We start from the raw sequence: 24616 nt of genomic DNA on the forward strand, positions 1-24616 counted from the left end.
GGACCTCAATTACTTTAGAACATTAGCTTCGTTAGCCCCCACTCTTTAGACCCGTTATAATTCATTATTCTAGAACCGGATTCTTGTCTCATATCACTGGAAATGGCATTTCCAGAATTTTAGTTTTCGAAATTTTCCGGGGGAGGCCACCCGTGCGCCCCTATCCATGGTCTCTGGATCCGTCCTTGAAATATAAAAGAACCCTTGGCAGTTAGAATGCCAAGAAAAGAGTAGGCCATAGCGCCGCTGTCCATGCAAAATTTCAAACTTTCCCTCAGAACAGGTGGTATGGCCTATACCCGTCTTCATTAGCCCAATCAGAGCAGAACAGTAGGACGTAAAATCACATTTCATTTCGCTCCATTTCTATTCTGTTGGGAGTTTAATTTAAGCCGAAAGTTAACAAAATGGCGAATTTTCAAACATAACACAAGCAGTATCTTTCAAAATTTATATACCCATCAGTTATCTTTGTCGATCCATTTAAAAAAAAACCCTGGTCCATAAACTAAACTGCATTTCAAATTATCAAGAAGGTCCAATTTGTTTTTTTAAATTCAAAATGGACCAAAGAACATTTGTATTTTATTATAAATAATCAGTTGAAACGGAGACGTGACATATACCAAACTTAACCTGAAAGAAAATCATCAAAATGAAATTATTGTTTTTAGTAGCCGTCGTAGCAGGTAAGTAAACAATATTATGAAATTATTATGTGAAACAATATGGCGTTCCCTCCTACTCTAAAAAAAAAAGGGGGATGGGACATGCTGAACACCCAAAGGAATTTTCTCGATTAATACAGGAATCGAACGCGAGACCTCCTAGTGAGTAAGAATCATAATAATAAAAGCTTGTAGGATAATTATATCTGATATTCTATTTATTTCCAGCTGTATGGGTGGTAGAAGCTCAACATCATTGTCGTGAAGACCACGAATGTGGAGGTGTGACACACTGTGAACCTCACGAAGAACATTTCTGTGATGTACGTGAAGGAAGATGTGCATGTAGAGGTCAGTACGGAAGCCACTTCATGACGGTAGAATGGGAATCGCGGTGGCTCAGTGAGTGGCGGTGGCTCAGTGGTGTTGGGGGAGAAATTACCTCGGGATTTTCCGGCGTGTTTCCCCTTGTCAGTGGTACAGGACAGAGGGCCTGGCAAGTAACCGCGCTAAGCAAAATTGGTCCCGATGAGTCGAAATGGCGTAGTCTTGTGTATAGTAGAATCGTAATTGACTGCTGGATTAAAATTTAAAACATGTTGTACAGTGTTTTTCGGGCATCATAAATATTTGTTTCATCCATTTCCCGGAAATTGGTTGATTGGAATTCAAGTCGGCAAGCAGTGGGATTTCTGTTGAAACCCCAAATAAATAAGGCTATATTGAACCACTTTGAGATTGTTGTATACTGTCAGTCTGGAATAGCAGTAAAACGGGTTTGCGTCCGCCAAATTTCAAAATTTTCTCGCGGAGGCCACCATACCCCAGACGTAACGGCTCTATAGATGACAATTTCCGTGCATTATCATTTGTTTCGTCAATTTGTCGGGTAGTTAACCCATATACAAATTCGGTGCGCTTCGCGCTTGTAGCCTTCGCTAATAGCAAACATGAACTTTTTCGAGCATTTCATTTCTGCCCCCGTAACATTCATGAGGCCCGTGTGCCTATTCGGGTTACCACGTTGAGAAACCTATTTAAATTATATTTATCTATTCTATTTTCAGATCGACATTTTGTAGGAAAACGACAACAACAGCATTGCCGTGACCATGCTGAATGTGATCATGGCCAATGTAATGCTAACTCAGAAGGTTTCTGCGACGAGCATGGAATTTGTGGCTGTCGAGGTAAGTACGCATGCCAGTTAATGTCACAATGAAGCCATGGCGAGGGCGTTTTCACCTTGATAAACATGTCCTATTATAATTTCAGATCTACCCCATTGTGGAGATAATCGTGATTGTGGACATCTGCAGTGTGGAGCTCATGAAGAAGCTTTCTGTGATGAAAATCATGGCTGCCATTGCAGAGGTAAGTACGTAATGCACTCGACATAAGATAATAGAATAAAGCCATGGTTAAACCTGCGTATATTAATATAAAGCTATGGTCCCACACAAGAATATTATATAGCTATATGATATTGTGACAGGACGCCTAAACGGACCACGGTAGAAAATCCCTGGGAAAATTCTCGGCCAAAATCGAAACCATCGTTAGTAGACCAGTGCCTTACACTGAGACATCGTGTCGCCCCCCTTTCAAGTTAGTCTCGAAATAACCTACTAGATTTCACCGATAATTATCATTATTCAACTGTCAATAAGTTCTCCAATCTGTACATTAATATGACGTCATTTCAGACTTGCCGGCAACTAATTGTCGAGACGATCGTGAATGTGACCATCTAGCACACTGTGGTAATAACCAAGATCCTTCCTGTAACCAGCAGGGAACCTGTTTTTGTAGAGGTAAGTACGTAATGCACTTTATGGCGCAAGCTACTAGAATGAAGTTACTGGTCAAACCAAGTATGTTACTCTAAAACCGTAGCCAATGCCATGGTCAAAATAACGTATCTAAACCCATGGTTGAACCAACGTATATTACTTTAAAGCCATGGTCAAAATAACGTATATTACTCTAAGGCCTTGTCAAACCAAAGTAAATTACTCCAAAACCTTGGTTAAACCAACGTATATTACAATAAAGCCATGGTCAAACCAACGTGTATTACAACGAAGCCATGGTCAAACCCACGTGTATTACTAAGAAGCCATGATCAAACCAACGTATATTATTTTCAAGCCAGGATTAAACCAAAGTATAATACTATGAAGACATGGCCAAGCCAGCGTATATTAAAATAAAGCCATAGTCAAACCAATGTAATTAACACTTTCTAGATGTATGCGATATCACCTTCGACGTGGAAGCGAATGTTAAGCCATATCTAGTAATAGTAATATCAAAATGTAGTATTTAATTTGTGTCTGTTATTTGATGTTTTTCAGACCGACCTGTCGGTTAACGACAGTGCTACCATTGGGCAACACCAGAATGTCAACAAGGTCATTGTCACTGTCATCATCTGTGAAAATAAACTGTATAATTAGTCTATCCAATTCGTTCTGCTATTTCAATGTCGAAAATCTGTAAAACATGCCCCATTTCAAATAAATTCAAACGAGTCCACCGGCTAAGAAAACGTATTACGCGCATGCTTTATGATCTTTATTGAAAATCTGACAATGTAATTTGGGGAACTGAATGGGCATTGTGTTTATGTTGGAAATTAAATGGGGTTTAACGCCCTACTGTTCTGTGCCGATTGCGCTAAGAAAAACGGACATACCCTATGCAGTGTGCTATGATGGTAATTTTGCCTACTCTTATATCAAATTCCAACTGTCACGGGTTCTTTTACGTGCCCGCCAATGTGTACACGGGACATCGATTTTTTGTTCCATCCAAACGGCTATACATTGTCCCTTGCCAGGTTAGCCAGCCAACGTCTTACTCACTAAGCCACCGCGGCTCCACTAATCTTGGATAATTCACTGTATCACTTTTATAAACGCGCCAGGGAGCATCCCTTCAGCATCGTTAATTGTCCGGTTGGTCGGGAGAGTCCATATTGGTCGGGAGGGGTCCATATTGTCAGGCCCGTAAGGACAACATATTGTCAGGCCGGTTGGAAGAGTCTTTTGTCTGGCGAGTTGTGAGAGTCTAATGTCAGACTTGTTGGGAGAGTCTATTGCTGATCGGGCCGTCCATATTGTCAGGCCAGTTGGGAGAGTCCATATTGTTAAGCCCGTAAGGACTGCATAATGTTTGGCCGGTTTTAGGGTTCATATTTTCAGGCCCACTACAACAGCATAATGTCAGGATGTTTGGGAGAGTCTATTGCAAGCCAATTGGGAGAGTTTATATTGCCCGGCCGGTTGGGGAGGTGATTTATATACTTGATGATAACCCTAGCTAAGGAAGGGTAACTAAAATATATATACTAATGAGTTTGTTTTTAGCTAAGACTGGGAGCCTTTAGTTTCACCTAGCAAATGTAATTCTTTTATTAATTTGTGTAAAATCACAAGAAATAAGTTAATTTTATGTTGTTAAACATACTCGATCAGGTCAGTGTAGTGAAACAACTTTCATTTATCTGCAAATATTCTCAGTAAAGTTTTAATAAATTGATACGGTCATACATACTTACCGTGCATGATAGTCATGCGCGACCCATACATGTTCTCTACTTTTTGCGTAATTTGATTGACATATATTTAGCCCCGCCTTCAGGACGTAAAGGCGCCAAACCTATTCCGTTTTAAAATGTCGGGCAAAGCTTCAATTTATAAGAGATGATTTGCGCCTGTGTCAGGTAGGATTATATGCTTTATTGTAGTTGGATGTGGCAGAAATGTAATAAATAACAAAAATCAATCGTTGATTTGAAGAAAAAAACCCGACAGTTTTTCTTATTGAACTATATGAACTATGTAGTACCAAATCCCATCTCGTCCGGTTGGTGCAGGGTAGTAGAACAATCAATGACCCGTGTCCATCATTATTAACTTTGCTTTAATTCTTTCAAACAAACGTATCCACCAATGATTGAAATAACGTTTCACTTATTCTCTGGAGACCCTCCCTCTGACGAAAGTCCTCTGAGAACCCATAGCACTATGGATCAGAAACGCTCGCTGGATGATATCTTGAGGCAGTCACTGAACCCAATCGTTAACACAAACAATTGGATAAGGATTCATTACCAAAATAGAGACGTTTTGATATTTGTTCTTCTGGGGATCTTAAAGGGTCATTCTCGATTACATTTTAAAGAATAAAACTGCTTAATTTTGTCTTAAAAGCCCTTAAAATCCATTGGACTCTCCCAACTCGCGAGACAAAAAACTCTCCCAACCGGCCCGACAGTGACAATACGTTGCCCATACGGGCCAGACAATATGGAGTCTTCCGACCAACCTGAATGGATTGCGCGTTTATAATAGTGATACTTTTGTTTCTCCAACATGGGATGGGGGCGGGGGAGGCGATGGCTCAGTGAGTAAGACGTTGGCTCGCTAACCTGGCAAGGGGCAACGTATAGTCGTTCGGATCGGACGAAAAACCGACGTCCCATGTACACATTGGTGTTCACGTGAAAGAGCCCTTGAAGTTGGAATTTGACATATGCCTAAAAGTAGACCATAGCGCTGCTGTCCGGGCAAAATTTCCCTCAAAATACACTGTATGGCGTATTTCCGTTTTTATAAGCCCAGTCAGTACAGAACAGTAGGGCGTTAAACCTCATTTCAGAGCAGGCCATGGTGCTGCTGTCAGGGCAGAATTTCCTTCATAGCACATTGTAAGACTATGCCCGTCTTAATTAGCTCAGCTTAATTAGCCCAGTTGGTACAGAATAGTGGGACGGTAAACCCCATTTCATTTCCAACATAAACACAATGCGTATTCAGTTCTCCAAATTACATTGTCAGATTTTCAATAAAGATCATAAAGCATGTGCGTAATACATTTTCTCAGCTGGTGGGCATGTTTTACAGATTTTCGACATGGAAATAGCAGAACGAATTGGATAGACTAATTATACAGTTTATTTTCACAGATGATGACAATGACCTTGTTGACATTCTGGTGTTGCCCAATGGTAGCACGGTCATTAACCGACAAGGCGGTCTGAAAAACATCAAATAACAAACACAAATTAAATACTACATTTTGATATTACTATTACTAGATATGGCTTAAGATCCGCTTCGATGTGTTTTGATATCACTAAAATTAACGTTTTAAAGTAATACGCATTTGTTTGACCATGGCTTTATAGTAATATACGTTGGTTTGACCATGGCTTTATCGTTGGGTTGACTATGTCTTTATAGTAACATACTTTGGTTTAACAATGGCTTGATTGTACTACACGTTGGTTTGACCATGACTTTATCATATGCGTTGGTTTAAGCTTAGCTTTAGAGTAGTATACATTGGTTTGAAAAAAGGTTTTACATTAATATACCTTGGTTTGACCATGGCTTTACAGAAATATAACTTGGTTTGACTAGTGGATTCATTCCAGTAGTTTGCGTCATAAAGTGCATTACGTACTTACCTCTACAAAAACAGGTTCCGTGCTGGTCACAGGTAGGATCTTGGTTATTACCACAATGTGCTAGATGGTCACATTCACGATCGTCTCGACAATTAGTAGCCGCGAAATCTGAAATGACGTCATGTTAATCTACAGCGTGGACAACTTATTGACAGTTGAATAATAATTATTATCGGTGACATTTAGCCATTTAGGTACTGGACCACTAACAGGGGGGTACGGGGTTCGCTCGGTTTTGGCCGAGAATTTTCCCGGGATTTTCTACCGTGGTCCGTTTAGGCGTCCTGTCACAATATCATATAGCCAAATAATATTCTTGTGTGGGACCATAGCTTTATATTAATATACGCAGGTTTAACCATGGCTTTATTCTAGTATCTTATGTCGAGTGCATTACGTACTTACCTCTACAATGACAGCCATGATTCTCGTCACAGAAAGCTTCTTCATGAGCTCCACACTGCAGATGTTCACAGTCACGATTATTTCCACAATGAGGTAAATCTGAAATTATAACAGATATAAAACATGTTTATCAGGGTGAAAACACCGTCGTCATGGTAAAAAAATACTCCCACTCAAATTACACACATATAACCATATAAATAAAAATATCACTTTAATTCTAGTTCTGGGTTGGTTTGACCATGGCTTCATTGTGAAGTGACATGCGTACTTACCTCGACAGCCACAAATTCCATGCTCGTCACAGAAACCTTCTGAGTTTGCACTACAGTGGCCATGATCACATTCAGCATGGTCACGACAATGGTGTTGTTGTCGTTTTCCTACAAAATGTCGGTCTGAAAATAGAACAGATAACTATAGTTTAAAAAAATGTTACTCAACTTGGTAACCCGAATAGGTACACAGGCGTCATGAATGTTACGGGAACAGAAATGAAATGCTCGAAAATCTTCAATTTTACAGGAGTCATTAACGAACGCCGCAAAAGTCGCAAGAGGAATCACACCGAATGTGGATGTGGAGGTCCTTCCCGAGACAATTTAGAGAATTAACCTACTGGGAGGTTGTCGGTTAGTTGAGAGCGATGATGATCCATCCCCTCCCCCGAGGACATTTTAAAACTTAGAGCTTTTTCATGCTATTCAAATCCGCAAGTATAACAAATTCTAGGTGGTCCAATATAGTTTTACTTATTTGCTGGCCTGAATTCAAATCATATCAGATTATTGTAGCTATACATTCATCGAACACCAGACAATAAACTACCCGACAAATTGGCGAAACAAAATTTTTGTAATGATAATGCACGGAAATGTTCTTATATAGACAATGAAGCCATTACGTCTAGGGTATGGTGGCGTCCGCGAGACAATTGTGAAATTTGGCGGACACAAACCCGTTTTCCTGCTATTCCAGACTGACAGGTATACAACAATTTCAAAGTGGTCCAATATAGCCTTATTTTTATGGGGTTTCAACAGAAATCCCACTGCTTGCCGACCTGAATTCCAATCAACCAATCAATCGGACTTTCCGGAAAACCGACGAAACAAATATTTATGATTCAAGTAGGGCATACACGCGACCTAGCTTTTTCGTCGCACTAAACGATTGACGCCGTTACTTGCCAAGCCCTTTGTCCTGTAGCACTGACAAGGGGAAACCACGCCGGAGAATCCCAACGTAATGTCCCCGCCAATACCGATATGGAACAACGAACCTCCTGTTTAGCGAGTAAGGGAACATCTTACTCACTAAGCCTACCTAGTGTTATGAAGTGGCTTCCGTACTAACCTCTACATCCACATCTTCCATCACGTACATCACAGTAATGTTCTTCGTGAGGTTCACAATGAATCACAGCTCCACATTCGTGGTCGTCACGACACTGATGTTGAGCTTCTACAATCCATACAGCTGGAAATAAATAGAATATCAGATATAATTATCCTACAAGCTCTTATTATTATGATTCTCACTCACTAGGAGGTCTCGCGTTCGATTCCTGTATTAACCGAGAAAATTCCTTTGGGTGTCCAGCATGCCCATCACACTTTTTGGAATAAGAGGGGACATATAATTCTTATGATGTCTCATTAACTTGAAGGTATCTGGATCGATCCCTGTATTAACTGAGAAAGGTCCTTTGTGTGTCCAGCATGCCCCCCCCCCCACACACACATATTTACGTGCACGCCAGTGTTAGCTATGCTTACGTGCACGCCAATGTCCTCCATGCCTACGTGCACCCCAATATTCCACATGCTTACGTGCAATCCAATGTTCTCCATCCTTCCATGCACGTCAATATTCCTTATCGTTACATGTACGCTAATGTTCCTCATCGTTACGTTCTCGCCAATGTTCCTCTTCCTTACGCGCACGCCAATGTTCACACTATTGGACCATGCTTTTATATACTAGATCCTCTTTCTTACCAGACCCTACCTCTTGTACCACTGACAAGACTGGAAAATACCTAGAACATAGCGCCATATTGTTTCACATAAAGAAATAATTTCATAATATTATTTACTTACCTGCTACGGCCGCTACTAAAAACAACAATTTCATTTTGATGATTTTCTTTCAGGTAAAATTTGGTATATGGCACGTCTCCGTTTCAACCGATTATTTATAGTAGCTCACAACAAATGTTCTTTGGTCCATTTTAAGATTAAAAAACAAATTGGACCTTCTTGATAGTTTGAAATGCAGTTAATGGGCCATGGTTTTGGTTTAAAAGGATCGACAAAGATAACTGATGCATGTTTTTAAATTTTGAGAGATAATGCTTGTTTTACGTTTTAAAATTCGTTACTTTGTTTTTTAAATTATTTCAATTCAATTTAAATTAAAATCTCAACAGAATAGAAATGAAATGAAATGCGGTTTAACGTCCCGTTGTTCTGCTCTGACTGGGCTAATTAAGACGACATACGCCATATAGTGTGTTATGAAGGAAATTTTGAAATTTTGCCTCGACAGCGGCCCCTCGTTTTTTAAATTCCAATTGTCAATCAAATAATGATTTATTACCGGTTCTTTTAAACAAAAACCGTGGTCCGTAAACTATAGTTCCTATTATCAAGAAGGTCCAGATGATTTTTAAATTTCAAAATGGACCAAATAACATTTCTGTTTTAATATAAATAATCAGTTGAAACGAAGACCTGATATATACCAATCTTTACCTGTAAGAAAATCATCAAAATGAAATTATTGTTTTTAGTAGCCGTCGTAGCAGGCAAGTAAATGTTATAAAATTATTATTTCTTTATGTGAAATAATGTGGCGCTGCTTCTCACTATTTGAAAGACCTCAGGTGTTTAATCCTCGGATTTGTTCCTGTCCGCGTTCCTATTTTCAGTTGTGAAGGAGAATGGTCTGGAATGTCAAAGTGTTTAGTTCTACGTGTGGGATGAAAAACCGAGGCGTGCACGTAATCAAACTCTTAAAAATTGTAAACAAACCCTTGACATGCAAAATGTTCCTCTTAAAGTTACGATTTCATATTTTCTAAGAAAGTCAAAACATAATTATTTCTATGTCTTTTGCTCAATAGGTTGTCAACTCACTATTGTACGATCATAGGTGTCATTCTCACACGTAAAACTCATTTACACCGGAAATAATAACACAATTACCTCCCAATTACCTCCCTTGTTTTCTGTTCTCCACCATGGAGTAGCTATCTTCAAACGTTTGAATTTGAAGAGGAAAATGATATTTTTGCCATTTTTAACTGGCAATAGTGAATTATAGGATTAATAGGATTATTCTTTAACAAGGTAGGACTGTTTATAGATACCATCTATTTTAAGGCTTTATTTTAATACATTTTAAAAATATAACTTAAATATGAAATTGCAACTTTAAACCAAGCACACTGCATGGCGTATGTCCGTTAGTGAAGAAAATTCGGACGTTAAACACCCATTTCATTTTTTATAAATTGTTATTTCTGATACTTGATCAAACTGTGACGGTTGTGTTTAGGTTACTCGAGACATCTTGGCTAAAATGACGCCGGCTCACTAACCAGGGATTGTCGGGTTCGTCGAGAATGTTTCTATGTATTTTCCAGCTTTGTCAGTGGTACAAGAGGTAGGATCTGGCAAAAAAGAGGATCTTGTATATAAAAGCATGGTCCAATAGTGTGGACATTGACGTGAACTTACGCATGGGAAACATTGGCGTCTACGTAACGATGAGGAACATGGGGGAAACCATGCAGGACACCCAGAGAACTTATCTCGGTTAATTCCGAGATTGAACCCGACACTTCCTGGTGAGTGAGACAATATAAAAATAAAGGTTTGTAGAATTATTATATCTGATATTTTTTTTAATTTTCAGCTGTATGGGTGGTAGAAGCTCAACATCTTTGTCAAAACGACCACGAATGTGCAGCTGTGATCCACTGCCAATCTAACGAAGAACATGTCTGTGGTAATGATGGAAGATGTGCATGTAGAGGTTAGTACGGAAGCCACTTCGTGACACTAGGTAGGGAGTCGTGGTGGCGCAGTGAGCGAGACGCCGACTCGCTCGCTAACAAGGAGATCCTGGATTTCACCCCAGTGTTGGCCGAGAAAGCCTGGCAAGTAACAGCGTCTAGTGATTCAAGTGGGACGAAACCCCGAGGTCGCGTGTACTCCCTTCTCTAAAGAGAATAGGCTATGATGAGCCGAAATGGCCTTGTCTCTCTTTTTTGCCTCTTAGTAAGTCGTAAATAGATGTACCGTTGAATTCAGCAGGCAGTGTAATTAAAGCTAACATTCGGGTTACCACGTTGAGTAACCCATAGTTATCTATTCTATTTTCAGACCGATCTGTTGTAGGAAAACGACAACAACACCACTGTCGTGACGATGGTGAATGTGACCATGCCCAATGTAATATTAACTCAGAAGGTTTCTGTGACGAGCATGGAATTTGTGGCTGTCGAGGTAAGTACGCATGTCACTTAATGTCACTATAAAGTAATTGTCAAACCAACTTATAGTACAATAAATCCGCGTGTATTATTATAAAGGCATGGTCAAACCAACCCAGAACTAGAATGAAAACATAATTGTAACATGCTTAAGGGTGAATTTTGCCTTTTGATCAATTAGACACTGTCGATTGGACAATAACACTCCTCTGTTTTAGTAATGTCTTTTAAAATGCTAAAATAGCATTTGAGGGGGTGTTATTGTGCAAAAGACATGTCCTGAGATTTTACTTCAGAACCTTTGGGTCCTAATGATCTCAGGACATGTCTCTTGCACATGTCACCCTTTGATGTTTTTAACCAGTATATAGGAGAATGTACGCTTTTCATAAACAGTCGTCTATTATTTATAAAACTGTCCATTATTTTCAATAAATAATGGACCGTTTCATAAATAATAGACGAGTGTTTAAGAAAAGCGTATATTTTTACCAATAATATACACTTATCTGAAAAATGAACATGTATTTTGGGATAATTTATTCTCTGAACAAAGAACATGACATTACTTTAAAACTTCATAGTTATCGAAATGTCACATGACCAAATGTTGATTTCACGTGTTTGTTTACATGAAGAATTCCACTTATCCACTTATATGTCACTGGTATGTTTAATAGTACGTTCGGCACTTGATCGATGATTCGTTTTTATACGCCCACATTTTTACATTTTCTTTGTAGACACTTTACAGGTCATAACTTGAAATATAGGTTTATATCCCAAAGATCTCGGTTCATTTCGATATTTGCTTATATGGGACCGTACCTTCATGGATTATGTCCCCTGACTGTACACACTAGAGGTCACAATTTTTATCCCCTTTTGATAAAATTGAACATGTGTGTTTATAACCCAAAGATCTCGATTCCATGCGATATTGGCACATATCGGACCGTAACTTCCTGGATTATGGCCCCTAATTGAACAAAAAAAAAACGCGTTTTGAGACTGTGCAACCTATACAGGTCACAATTTTTATCCGATTTTAAAAACTGTTCAAATATATCACCGTTACACCATATAATGACAGTTGAGTTTGATTTGGTTTGTGCCTTTGTCACTGTCACTTTTATCAGAGTATATATTAAATTTCAAATCAAAATATGGACGACTAGTAACCTCCATATTAACTAACCACAGTACTAAGAATATTATCAATATCTAAATCATTTTCGTGAGCATCCTTTCCATCACAAATTTGACGGCTATTATTCTCCATATCAAGAATTTCACATTTTTTACGTCTGTTGTCTTCCATATCGAGTACATCGCCAAATGTAATCAGTATCCAAATTCTTATCACCAATTTTCATTAATATTTGTATTGGACTGTGTTATAAACATGTCGTTTCCATGTCGAATATTTTGGACTGTCTGTACGGTGTATGCTTGCATTGTATGACTAGGTGTTTTGTCGCATGCATCCATGTGCATGTGCATTTTGTTTGTAGAATATATTCATTATTTTTGTGGTTTGTTCTTTTAAAACTATCCATTATTTGTATCTCTATGGTGCTATGTTTGAAGTTTGATAATAGCCTCAGACTGTCCATTATGTAAATACAAAGAAAAACTTCGGGGCTAACGCCCCTCAGTTGTTCTTTCTATTTACATAACGGACAGTCTTCGGCCATTATCCATCACTTATGTTACATTTTTATTTATTTATATTGTTATACGTGTGTAATTCGAGTGGAAATATTTTGCCACGACTATGACGTTCCCACCTTAATTAACATGTCATATTATAATTTCAGACCTACCTCATTGTGGAGAGAATCGTGACTGTGGACATCTGCAGTGTGCAGCTCATGAAGAAGCTTTCTGTGACGCACAACATGGCTGCCATTGCAGAGGTAAGTACGTAATGCACTCGACACAAGATACTAGAATAAAGCCATGGTCAAACCAACGTATATTACTATAAAATTATAGTCCCACCAGAGAATATGATATAGCTATATGATATTGTGACAGGAAGCCCGAAAATCCCGAAGAACATTCTTGGCCAAAACCGAAACAAACCCCGTACCTCCTTGTTAGTGAACCAGTGCCTTTCACTCTTTACCACCGTGGTTTCTTCCTTCCATTAAAGTTAGTCCCGAAATGTCCTAGTTTGTGTTGAGTGGACATTAAACCCCATTTCACCGATAATTATTGGTCCAGTACCTTTCACCCTGAGATACCGCGCCCTTCCCCAGCCTATACTCGAAATGATCTAGTTTGAGGACATTAACCCCCATTTTTCCCTCTGCCTAGATTTCACCGATAATTATTAATAATATTTAACTGTCTTTAAGTTCTCCACGTTGTAGATTAACATGACGTTATTTCAGACTTGCCGGTAGCTCATTGTCGAGACGACCGTGAATGTGGACATCTGACCAATTGTGCCAATAATCAAGAACCTTCCTGTAACCAGCAGGGAGGCTGCATTTGTAGAGGTAAGTACATAATGCACTTTATGACGCAAGATACTTGAATAAATCCATGGTCAAACCAACGAATATTGCTCTAAAGCCATGCTCAAACCAACGTATATTACTCTAAAACCATGACTAAACCAACGTATGTTCTAATATAATCAGGTTCAAACCAACGTATATTACTATAAACCCATGGTCAAACCAATGTATATTCCTCTAAAACCGTGGTCAAACCAGCGTATATGACCATAAAGCCATGGTCAAATCAAAGTATATTATGATAAAGCCATGGCTAAACCGATGTGTATTATTTATAAACGTCAATATAAGTGATGGCCAAACATGCTCAATCCATTTTATCTTGATCGGGATCACCCTTGGCGTGGAAGCGGATGCTAAGCCTTATCTAGTAATAGTAATACCCAAATGTAGTATTTAATTTGTATCTGTTATTTGATGTTTTTCAGACCGACCTGCCGGGGTAACGCCAGTGTGATCATTGGGCAACGCCAGAATATCATCAAGTTCATTGTCACTGTCATCATCTGTGAAAATAAACTGTATAATTAGTCTATCCAATTCGTTCTACTATTTCATGTCGAAAATCTGTAAAATATCCCTTATTTCATTTATATTCAAACGAGTTCACCGACTAAGAAAACGTATTACGCACATGCTTTATTGAATTTGTATAATTGTGTTTATGATGGAGAGATGAAGTAGGGTTTAAAGCTATAAAGTTCTGTATCGAATGGGATATTGAAGACGGAAAAATGGTATACAGTATGCTGTGAGGGAAATTTTGCCCGGACAGCAGCACTATGATCTACTCTTATAGCGAATCCAAAGTGTCAAGGGATCTTTTACGTGCACGCCAATGTGTACACGGAACCTAGGTTTTTTTCCCCTATCCAAACGACTATACGTTTCCCCTTGTCAGATTTTCGAGCCTATTGTCTTACTCACTGAGACACCGCCCCCACCCCCCGTGTTGGAGAAACCAAAGTGTCACTTTTATAAATGCACCAGGAGGAATCCATTCAACATCAAAGGGAGAGTCGTCTATTATCCGGTTGGTTGGGAGAGTCCATATTCTCCGGCCGGATGGGAGAGTCCATATTGTCAGGCCGGTTAGGAGAGTGCATTGTCAGGCTATGTGGGAGAGTATATTGCAAGGCCGGTATGGAGAGTCAGTGATGTCAGACCGGTTAGAAAAGTAAATTGCCAGGCCAGTTGGAAGAGTCTATATTGCTAAGGCCGGTTTCGGAGGTCATTTGTTTACGTGACGTCTAAGCCTAGCAAAAACTTGCTTCACAAATCAAACCAGGTTGAGCTCTCCAGTGCTCAGCAGTAAAAGTAAACATTGCATACTAACGCCTCACTGGTCAATATATCCACGGAAAAGTTCAAAAAAGTTCGAGAGAAATGGGGTGTAACGCCCACTCGACACAAACTAGGTCATTTAGGGACTAAAACATGATTTTTTTCATTATTATTTCAATAATTCGCTTGCGCGTATGGGTCTTTTGCAGCGGGAGGCCCCGGAGAAAACCCAAGAGGTTAAAAAATGTTCGACCGCCCCGACACCAAAGCACATTGGCACGGCAGGTGCAGATTAGAAATGGTTCCACTACTAATGTCCTCCGTCTTGCTCCAGCCACATCGACGATTCTGTAGATAGATGCACCAAAATCCTAAACTTAATGAGGAAAATAACGGGCAGCACTTGGGGGGCTAACAGAGTCACACTAATGACGGTGTATCGTGCTCTAATAGTAGGGTGACCCACGCACCTACAGAAATACAGTCAACCGCTGATAGTTCGAGACTACCACTGAAGCGTGCACATTCGCCGTATCGAGGCCAACTTTCTGACAGTATGATACTATAAATAGCCATGGCACGTGCAATTCTCTACAAATCTATCAACTATTACAGCCGTAAAAAATTTATTGTTGACGATTTTGAATAGCAGTAAAATTAAGCTTCTTGGTTATTACAGCAGATTTAGAAATTACGTTCGTTTCATTTTTTAAATCGCTTTATCATTAACTGTACCGTTAAGAGCGGCATCTTTTGGTTTAGTACAAATAATATCTCTGAAACACTCGGGTTAGACAGGAACATAATACTAGCAGTAGTTTCATTTTACTTTTACAAGCTTCTTAAAACAATTGTTGAGCTAGCTAACGTGCTCATTTCTAAATTCAATTTCTTGTTCTAGCTTTCTGTTATGTTTCGTAAAAAGTAGTCTTGATTATCCCGACCTGCCAATCAGCCCTAGAATGGTCGATAGACTGGTTAAGCGAGACTAATTTCAAAACAAGGGCACATAACCTATCTTTTACTCAAAAGTGTCTGGATGTTATGGACGACACATGGTACCAGTTTTCAGTCTATTATTTATAGATAATTAATGGTCATAGCTTATTAAGTACAACATGATCGTTTATTTAGTGACTATAATTGTGTGAAACTGATTTGAGGCTTGGCATATATATAAGTATTGTGGCGAAATTGTCGAGATATATGGAGATATTTATTTATGGTGGGTCACCCTACGATCTGAATTAGACTACGGCTCTCTCGCCTTCATGAACTGCGCGCCATTACTCTTAAGGAAGCTTGACACCATCCAATACAAAGCTCTGTGTATTGCGACTGGCGTAGGGCAAGGGACTGGGAGAGAGGCACTACTGCAGGAAGTCGGGGAGTTGCCCCTATCCCTAAGAAGAAAAGAACTAGCGACAAGGTACTGGGCTAAGATCTCGCAACTGGGCGAAAGATCCCCAACCTTTGTCAGTCTACAAAATACAAGATATGTGAGAGATCCTAGAAAGAAAAGCTTCGGTCAGGGTATCAGGGAAACAATCAAGGAAATGCGACTGGGGGAGCTCGTGATAAATGAACACGACCCCCCAGCGATCGCCCCTTGGACGCTCCCTATACCGCCGGTTAATCTAGATCTACTACAGAAAACCGACAAGAAAAACAACCCCACTGCTGCACGTGCTTTCTCTCTAGAACACCTGGAAGACAACTGGCCGTCTGATGACTGTGACCATGTGTACACAGATGGCTCACGCAATCCTGAAAGGGGCACCAGCTCATTTGGAATATACCTGCCAAACGGGGAACGGGGAATAAGCAGGAAACTGCCCAATAACTGTTCGCTTGTGGCCATTCGTGACGCTATATCATGGATTTCCCATCAAAAGACTATACTAGTAAGTTCGTCATTCCAAGCAACTCTCTGAGCAGTCTGATTTCAATCCAAAATGACAACTCGGACTCAAGACCAGAAGTCATTTTGGAAATCAGGCAGCTGTACCAGAGGGTTTTACAGAAGGGAAGCAAAGTAGAACTCGTGTGGATTCCATCACATGTCAACATTAGAGGAAACGAGGAGGCAGATCGACTCGCCAATGAAGGTCTCAAGGACACAGCACCACTCCGCACCACGGAAATCTACAGTATGGTCAAAAGACAGGTCAATTCAATCTGGGAATTAAATCTCGTTGACCTTGACACATACAGATTACGGCTGGATGACAAGATCTACACAAAGACAACACTCAATCACCCTAGAAGAGATATTTGTAGACTTATATCGAAGCTAAGGGTGAAAGAGCGGCTGCGAGACTACAAACACCAAGTCATCATCTGTGAGTGCGGAGAAGAATGTACCACCAACCATGTCCTGGTAGACTGCGAGGTATACGAGGAGGAGAGAAGGGGACTAGTGAGAACAATGGAGACCAACAACATACCATTCAACACTAAGAACCTACTCTTCCCGAGACCAGATCTGAAACTGCAAATCTTCGAACAAATCCACGCCCTAATGGACAAAGTTGGATTAAGTAGAATAGTGAAGTAAGAGGGGGTCACGGTTAGACGGGCCCGGCATCTAAACACTAAACTACATAGGGGATTTATACCAAACTGGCAGGATAGTGGAGTAAGAGGGAGTCACGATCAGACGGACTCGGCATCTAAACACTATTCCACCAAAAACAGACACCAAACCTACAGAGTGGGATAGTGGAGTAAGGGGTGGTCACGATAAGACGGGCCTGGCACCTAAACACAAACCCCACAAAGATGACATCTACCAAACTAGCAGGATAGTGGAGTAAGGGGGAGTTACGGTCAGACGAACTCGGCACCTAAACACTATTCCGCAAATAAAACTGATACCAGACCCAGAGAGTGGGATAGTGGAGTAAGGGAAGGCCACGATAAGACGGACCTGGCACCTAAACACTAACCCCAGACGATGACATCTACCAATCCAGAAGCAGACGAGATCATCTACCAAACGATATGTTTTTTATTAAATAAAGGGAAGGACTTCCCACTAAACCAAATCCATGGCCTAAGGCCAAATGGAAAGATTGCAAAATCATATTCTAAAAAACAGGAATCAGCTTCGGCTCTCCTATGTCTTGTCTGCGATATCACTTATGTGGAAGCAGACGTTAAACACCAAGAACTAACTAACAAACTCCAGCCACAGTAGTGGACCGTCCTAAGACCTTCCTTTGAGCAAGTTTTGTAGTTAACGGACTAAAAAAAGTTACTGGCTTATAACTCCCCTAATTTCCAATAACGCTGTACTGTACATAGCTTAGCATATGATAAACCAATTCTCATTGAAATAAAAGTGAAATCTTACTGTATAATTATATGATTTGATTAAACCCAACTGCTATGCGAAATTTCTGTTCAGTTAAAAACGGCTATCGAACCAGAATCACGGGGTGTTATGTCACTCGAAAAACTGTTCGGTAAGATAAGATTATGATTTCAGTGTTCCTCTCTTCACTATTTGTAACATAATTACTTATTTCCATGCAAACTGTGAAGATATGTGTTGAAAATTTTGTAATTGAACCTAATTTTACTTGCCCAAAGCCTTGAATAGTGTATCAATTGCAGCCGTAGATAAGAATTATCACGGCTAAAAAATTGCAGCTAGGTCCAGATATACAGGATGTTAAATCTCAAGATTCTTTCCCATTCTTGATCCTATCCTTCACAAAATATTGATTAAAATTTTCAAAATTATCATAGAAGAGACCCGCACCCCCAACAGGTTTCTCAGTGTTATAGTCACTTCTCTAACAACAATCATAGTATGACATGGACTTTATGTCAACGTGAATAGACCTACTTTTCGGTGAGATAACAATCGGCGAACAACTATATAGGCAATACGATCTATGTTCTACCGGGGCACTCAGACAGTGTTATAGTCAGTATTTTGTTGACATTCATCGTGAGGTGGGATTGTGAATGGCGCCCTAGATTTGGAATGCACCCCCCCCCCCCCCACACACACACACACACAAACACACCTATTTACTGCTTGCAGATCCTCTACAGACAAACCATGTGAACTAAGCAGGTTGAAGTACTGCTAAAACCGGGGTTTCACCAAAACACCACATTATCAAACGAGTGTAGACTTGGTAAAGCACATTCACGTCATCCAAAGCCCCCGTGTCCGTATCCAGTCGTAAGGCAAATGAATCATGCGCCAGGCCAAGTTGTCAATTGTTCTCTCATATTGTCCACAGGTTTGTCTTATGGGTGTTTATCCTCCTGCACATTTCTTCCACTATCAGAGCCTTTTGTTTTGTCCTCTCTCTGTCTCTGTCTCTCTCTGTCTCTCACGCTTTCTCTCTCTCCCCCTCTCTCTTTCTCTCTCTCTCTCTCTCTCTCTCTCTCTCTCTCGATCTTTTAAAATATTTAACCAGATGTTTATTATTAACCATATTATAATTATATGTTTATTTATATTTAAACAGAATGTAAGAAATACACAACAATTACACATCAGTGATTCAAAACATATATACCATGACAATGCCCCCGAAAGAAACCGAACTGTAATTATGAAACCCAAATACACATGGTTCGTTGGCATCAGGGATGCTAGAAAGATCAGGCGTAAAGCCGAATTGAAGTGGACCAAAACTAAAATTGAAGTACACAAACAAAGGTAGCAAAACTTGTGGATGTAAAAATTTGTGACTTTACCACAAACAAATCCTTGAATGCAACAATAATCACAAGAAAATATTCTCCATCACCAATAATCTATTGGATAGGCAAACGCTTCCAACTCATACTTCTGTGGATGAACTTGCACATATCTTTGTCCACTACTTTAAGGATATGATTCTACAGATTATGACTGATATCAATGAGGTCCAGCGTCTATGACACTATCAATGCCTACCTAAAGAATTCTTATAGAAATTCTATGGATGAATTTCCACATATTTATATACGAACGCATCTCTACTTGTGAGTTGGATCTAGCACCAACCACTCTTAGGAAAGATAATTATTCATCCTCTTCTTCCAGTTCCCTGTAGCTGTCTTAATAGCTCCTTACAGCTCATTTGACCCGTTCTCAAGAAACGTAACCTCTATGGGGATATTATTAAAATCTAGAAGCGTGGCATTAACCTTTCAAAACTGATCCACTCTAAAAAAAAAGAACCATAGGTACAGTTCTAGATTACTCGATGTCCTTGAGCTTCCACATCAGAACTGTTTGTTTTTCTTATTTCCAGCTTCACAGAATTAACAAAACCAAGAAGTATCTAACAACCGAGAATACAGAGTTGCTTATTCATTGGTGTAGTAGATTTATATTCCCCAATGCCCTTAGGGCTCCTACAGCCGTCACACGATTAGGTATTTTTCTTGGAGGGGGGGGGGTCTTTTTTAAAATGACAACTGACGGTGTAACTGGAAATTGTTGAGATTTTTTATTCAAAATTTGCCATATTTCGACCAAATTTCTACCCTAATTTCAAAAGGCTCCTACTCGAAATGTTGTGACCCTAAAATTTTGATACTGGTCAGGTATGATAAGTGGTCGATTTAAAATCCAGCAATCGTTTGGGAATTAATGAGTCGCGTGGAATTTTCAGTGAGTTATCTTAATGTGGTCATTTTACATATGTCATCCTAAAACGCGTGTAGCTGTTTTTGGGCGAGTCTGGCAGAATTGCGTGGTGTGGTTATAAAGGACATTCGTCCAAGTAAATGTCAGGAGAGAAAAAAAAACTGACCGGCACTAAATCCACTAGTGCGCTATAAGAGTTTAAATGAGTTCAAATGACCATCGATTATCAACATTAGTAATATATTTTGTTATTTGAGTGTTCTCTGTGACAAATATAAAGTTTTTGTGACAAAATCGGATGCTCGAAACCATTGTAAGAAGGGGGGGGGGGGGTAACTGGTGTATAATTTTGCAGAACCAGACAACAATTATTCTCATGTATTCAGTAAATAGTAGCAGGGAAGTGTATAAATGTATGGGCTGGTATGGCAAGCTATATCAGCACAATCTAACTAAAGAATCGCATTTTCTCATGTGACCAACTGTTATTTTCAAATAACCACTGATCACACCATTACTACTATATGTTTCGTGGTATTTAGGTAAAAAAAACAGCGGTTGTCGGGCAGGATACGCCCACATTTTCGAGAGATGGATAGGGAAGAAGCTAAAAAGAAAGTGATTTTTACCTACAATCAAGGGCCATAATTCTGGAAATTACAATTCGATATGCGCAAATATCGAAAGGAACCGAGATCTTTGGGTTATAAACTTACATTTCAAGTTTCAACAAAATCGGATAAAAATTGTGACCTCTATAGGGTCCACAACCTTGATATACCATATTTTTACGCTATTTGAGAACGAGGGACGGCCATTTTGTCTGTCAGTTTTGGGCTGATTTTCATGAATTTCGAACTCAGCCGTCCTTAGAGTGTAACGGTGATATAATAATACGTTTTTTTTTTTTTTAAATCGGATAAAAATTATGATCTCTATAGGGTCCACAAGCTAAAAACTCAATTTTTCGTACAATCAGGGGCCATAATTCAGGACGTCACGGTCCGAAATGCGCGAATATCGAAAGAAACCGAGATCTTTAGGTTATAAACTTACATTTCAAGTTTCAACAAAATCGGATCAAAATTGTGACCTCTATAGGGTCCACAACCTTGATATACCATATTTTTTACGCTATTTGAGAACGAAGGGCGGCCATTTTGTCTGTCAGTTTTGAACCGATTTTCACGAAATTCGAACTCAGCTGTCCTTAGGGTGTAACGGTGATATAAAATATGGCTTTTCAAATCAGATAAAAATTATGACCTCTATAGGGTCCACAAGCTAAAAACGCGATTTTTCGTACAATCAGGGGCCATACATCAGGAAGTTACGGTCCAATATGCGCGAATATCGAAAGGAACCGAGATCTTTGGGTTATAAACTTACATTTCAAGTTTCAACAAAATCGGATCAAAATTGTGACCTCTATAGGGTCCACAACCTTGATCTATATGTGACTGTCGTTTGTCTGTCTGTCTGTCTGTTCGGGGTTGGCGGCTACACTAGGTCTGCCCCGAGTCTGAAATTTGGGGTATAGAGGTAGCTCGGACCGGGGAGTAACATAGGCCAGGTGGCGATAGTCAACCACTTCCGGTTTCGGAGTTATGACCCCCGAGCGAAGCCCGTCTGTTCGGGGTTGGCGGCTACACTAGGTCTGCGCCGAGTCTGAAATTTGGGATATAGGGGAAGCTCGGACCGGGGAATAACATAGGCCAGGTGGCGTTAGTCTACCACTTCCGGTTTCGGGGTTATGACCCCGAGCGAAGTCTGTCTGTTCGGGGTTGGCGGCTACATCTGCCCCGAGTCTGAAATTTGGGGTATCGGGGTAGCTCGGACCGGGGAATAACATAGGCCAGGTGGCGTTAGTCTACCACTTCAGGTTTCGGAGTTATGACCCCCGAGCGAAGCCGGTCTGTTCGGGGTTGGCGGCTACACTAGGTCTTCTCCGAGTCTGAAATTTGGGGTATAGGGGTAGCTCGGACTGGGGAGTAACATAGGCCAGGTGGCGTTAGTCTACCACTTCCGGTTTTGGAGTTATGACCACCGGGCGAAGTCTGTCTGTTAGGGGTTGGCGGCTACAATAGGTCTGCCCCGAGTCTGAAATTGAGGGGTATAGGGGTAACTCGAACCGGGGAGTAACATAGGCCAGGTGGCGTTAGTCTACCACTTCCGGTTTCGGATTTATGACCCCCGAGCGAAGCCGGTCTGTTCGGGGTTGGCGGCTACACTAGGTCTGCCCCGAGTCTGAAATTTGGGGTATAGGGGTAGCTCGGACCGGGGAGTAACATAGGCCAGGTGGCGTTAGTCTACCACTTCCGGTTTCGGAGTTATGACCCCCGAGCGAAGCCGGGTATCCTGCTAGTATACCATATTTTTACGCTATTTTACAAGCCAGAATAATTCTGACTGCACATGCCAACCTTCGACATATGCCTAAATTCCACGAAACATATAGTAGTAATGGTGATGATCAGTGGTTATTTGAACATAACCGTTGGTCACATGAGAAAATGCGATTCACTTACTTAGATTCTAACTAAATGTTCACTTAATTAGATTCTAAGTAAATGTTCACTTACTTAGATTCTAACCTGATTTCCCATGTTCTTAGTTTTGGGACGCCATTTTTGTAATGCTGTTTTGGGGCTATATATGTCATCTTCTCATTTGGGTGATTTCAATACGGAATGTGTGTTGTCTCCTGATTTTCACCACTTCTCAATTAAAAGTTCCAAATGTTTCTATGCACTGACCCGTTCCTAAATACAGATGGCAATAAGCACGGTCTGATTCCTAAAATATTTTTTTGTTATACCAAAATAACCTATTTGGCACGAGGAACTTCAGTAATCAATCATGGAAGAAATCGGTGATAATTTAAAGATAGTCGACAATGAACAGACCCACCCGTCAAATAATGCCACACTTAACATCTGTATATATATATATGTGATTATGAATCATCTACACCCCCACCCGTTCCCGTCCTTAATACCTGTTACATGAACCAATATGTACATTCCTCCGTAACCACGGGACACGTAGCTTAGCTGATCGTGGACTTAGCTGATATGCGTCTCTGGCGATTCGGTTGTCTGGTTCTCCACGAAAATGTAGAGATGCTGCTGCGAACCTCCTGCCTTTATTGACAGCGTAGTGATCTTTTACCCGGGAGCTGAAATATGTTTCATTACTATATCATATTCATATATCATTTCCGTGTAAATTGCATTGAAACTTGTCCCTTAGTTAAGTCAAAAGTGGTCTAACACATGGGCTTTAGATCGAATTATTGAAATAAAATGCTAGTCGCGAAATTACCTAGTTTGTATAGAGTGAATCTTAAACCTTATTTTTATCTCTAAAGTGAAAATCATGATTTATGACGACTGAATGGATTATATACACCACCACATGTTCGTTCCAAAATAAGCTTGCTAACGATTAAATGGAATATGTTAAAGTTGTAAAGATGGCTACACATATACTTCATCTGGAATATTGATAAACGGAACATTTTATCCCAATTTTTGGTGTTTTTAATTTATTCCTCCTGTTTTATTATGCCTGAGCCGGTATTTTTATTTTTTGTTTTGTTTGAAGGAAGTTTGCTAGTTGTGGTTAACAATCAACTGCGGCCCTAGTCCCTGCAAGAACGAGCTATGGCCCTTCAAAACTTTGGTTTTCATTAAATTTAATTTTCAGAGAGAGTTGGTTATCCGACCTGTACCAAGATATCGTAGTGTGTAGGAGGAGACTGTGTGGTCCTACTAATGCACAAAATTGTGTTTGTTTAAATCAATTATTGTCCGAATAACAGATCACCCAAATTTGGTGCCAAAATAGCCCATTTTTTGCTATTAAAAAATATTTTTCTAATTTGCCATGGTGTAATCAACTAAATCAATCTAATATTTTATGAGGATATAATTGGGTACTAACACATCTCACAGGAAAACTTGCAGTTCAGCTAAAAACTGAACTGTTTATAGAGGTGTTTTCTATAGTTCATTAGAAAAAAAACCTGAAAAAAGACAATAGACACTTTTGCTTTAGTAGGCTAGTATCGCACCTGTGTCATTTTATTAAAATAGTTTTCTGTTACTGACGTCTACTCTATATTTCACATTTATCCTGAAATGTTGGCAT

General features: G+C 39.9%; 2 long non-coding RNA genes across 4 annotated transcripts; one reads left to right on the forward strand and one right to left on the reverse strand.

Moving 5' to 3' along the window:
• Positions 1-614: 614 nt before the first annotated feature.
• Positions 615-14113, forward strand: LOC126830126 (uncharacterized). 3 transcript variants are annotated; one of them, XR_007683730.2, is made up of 7 exons: positions 615-689; positions 897-1019; positions 10471-10590; positions 10941-11063; positions 12871-12969; positions 13450-13557; positions 14007-14113. It is a non-coding gene; the product is annotated as an uncharacterized LOC126830126 (long non-coding RNA). The 3 variants fall into 3 exon arrangements; XR_008789004.1 differs by lacking the exons at positions 10471-10590; positions 10941-11063; positions 12871-12969; positions 13450-13557; positions 14007-14113 and adding exons at positions 1736-1858; positions 1944-2042; positions 2375-2482; positions 3026-3131; XR_007683731.2 differs by lacking the exon at positions 897-1019 and having other exon boundaries at positions 635-689.
• On the reverse strand, positions 5612-8695 carry LOC126830125 (uncharacterized). The gene is made up of 6 exons (XR_007683727.2): positions 8652-8695; positions 7906-8028; positions 6825-6947; positions 6550-6648; positions 6145-6252; positions 5612-5711 (listed from the first exon to the last, which is right to left on the reverse strand). It is a non-coding gene; the product is annotated as an uncharacterized LOC126830125 (long non-coding RNA).
• Positions 14114-24616: the final 10503 nt, after the last annotated feature.

Source organism: Patella vulgata, chromosome 8, assembly GCF_932274485.2.
Source record: "Patella vulgata chromosome 8, xgPatVulg1.2, whole genome shotgun sequence".
Taxonomy (NCBI): domain Eukaryota; kingdom Metazoa; phylum Mollusca; class Gastropoda; family Patellidae; genus Patella; species Patella vulgata.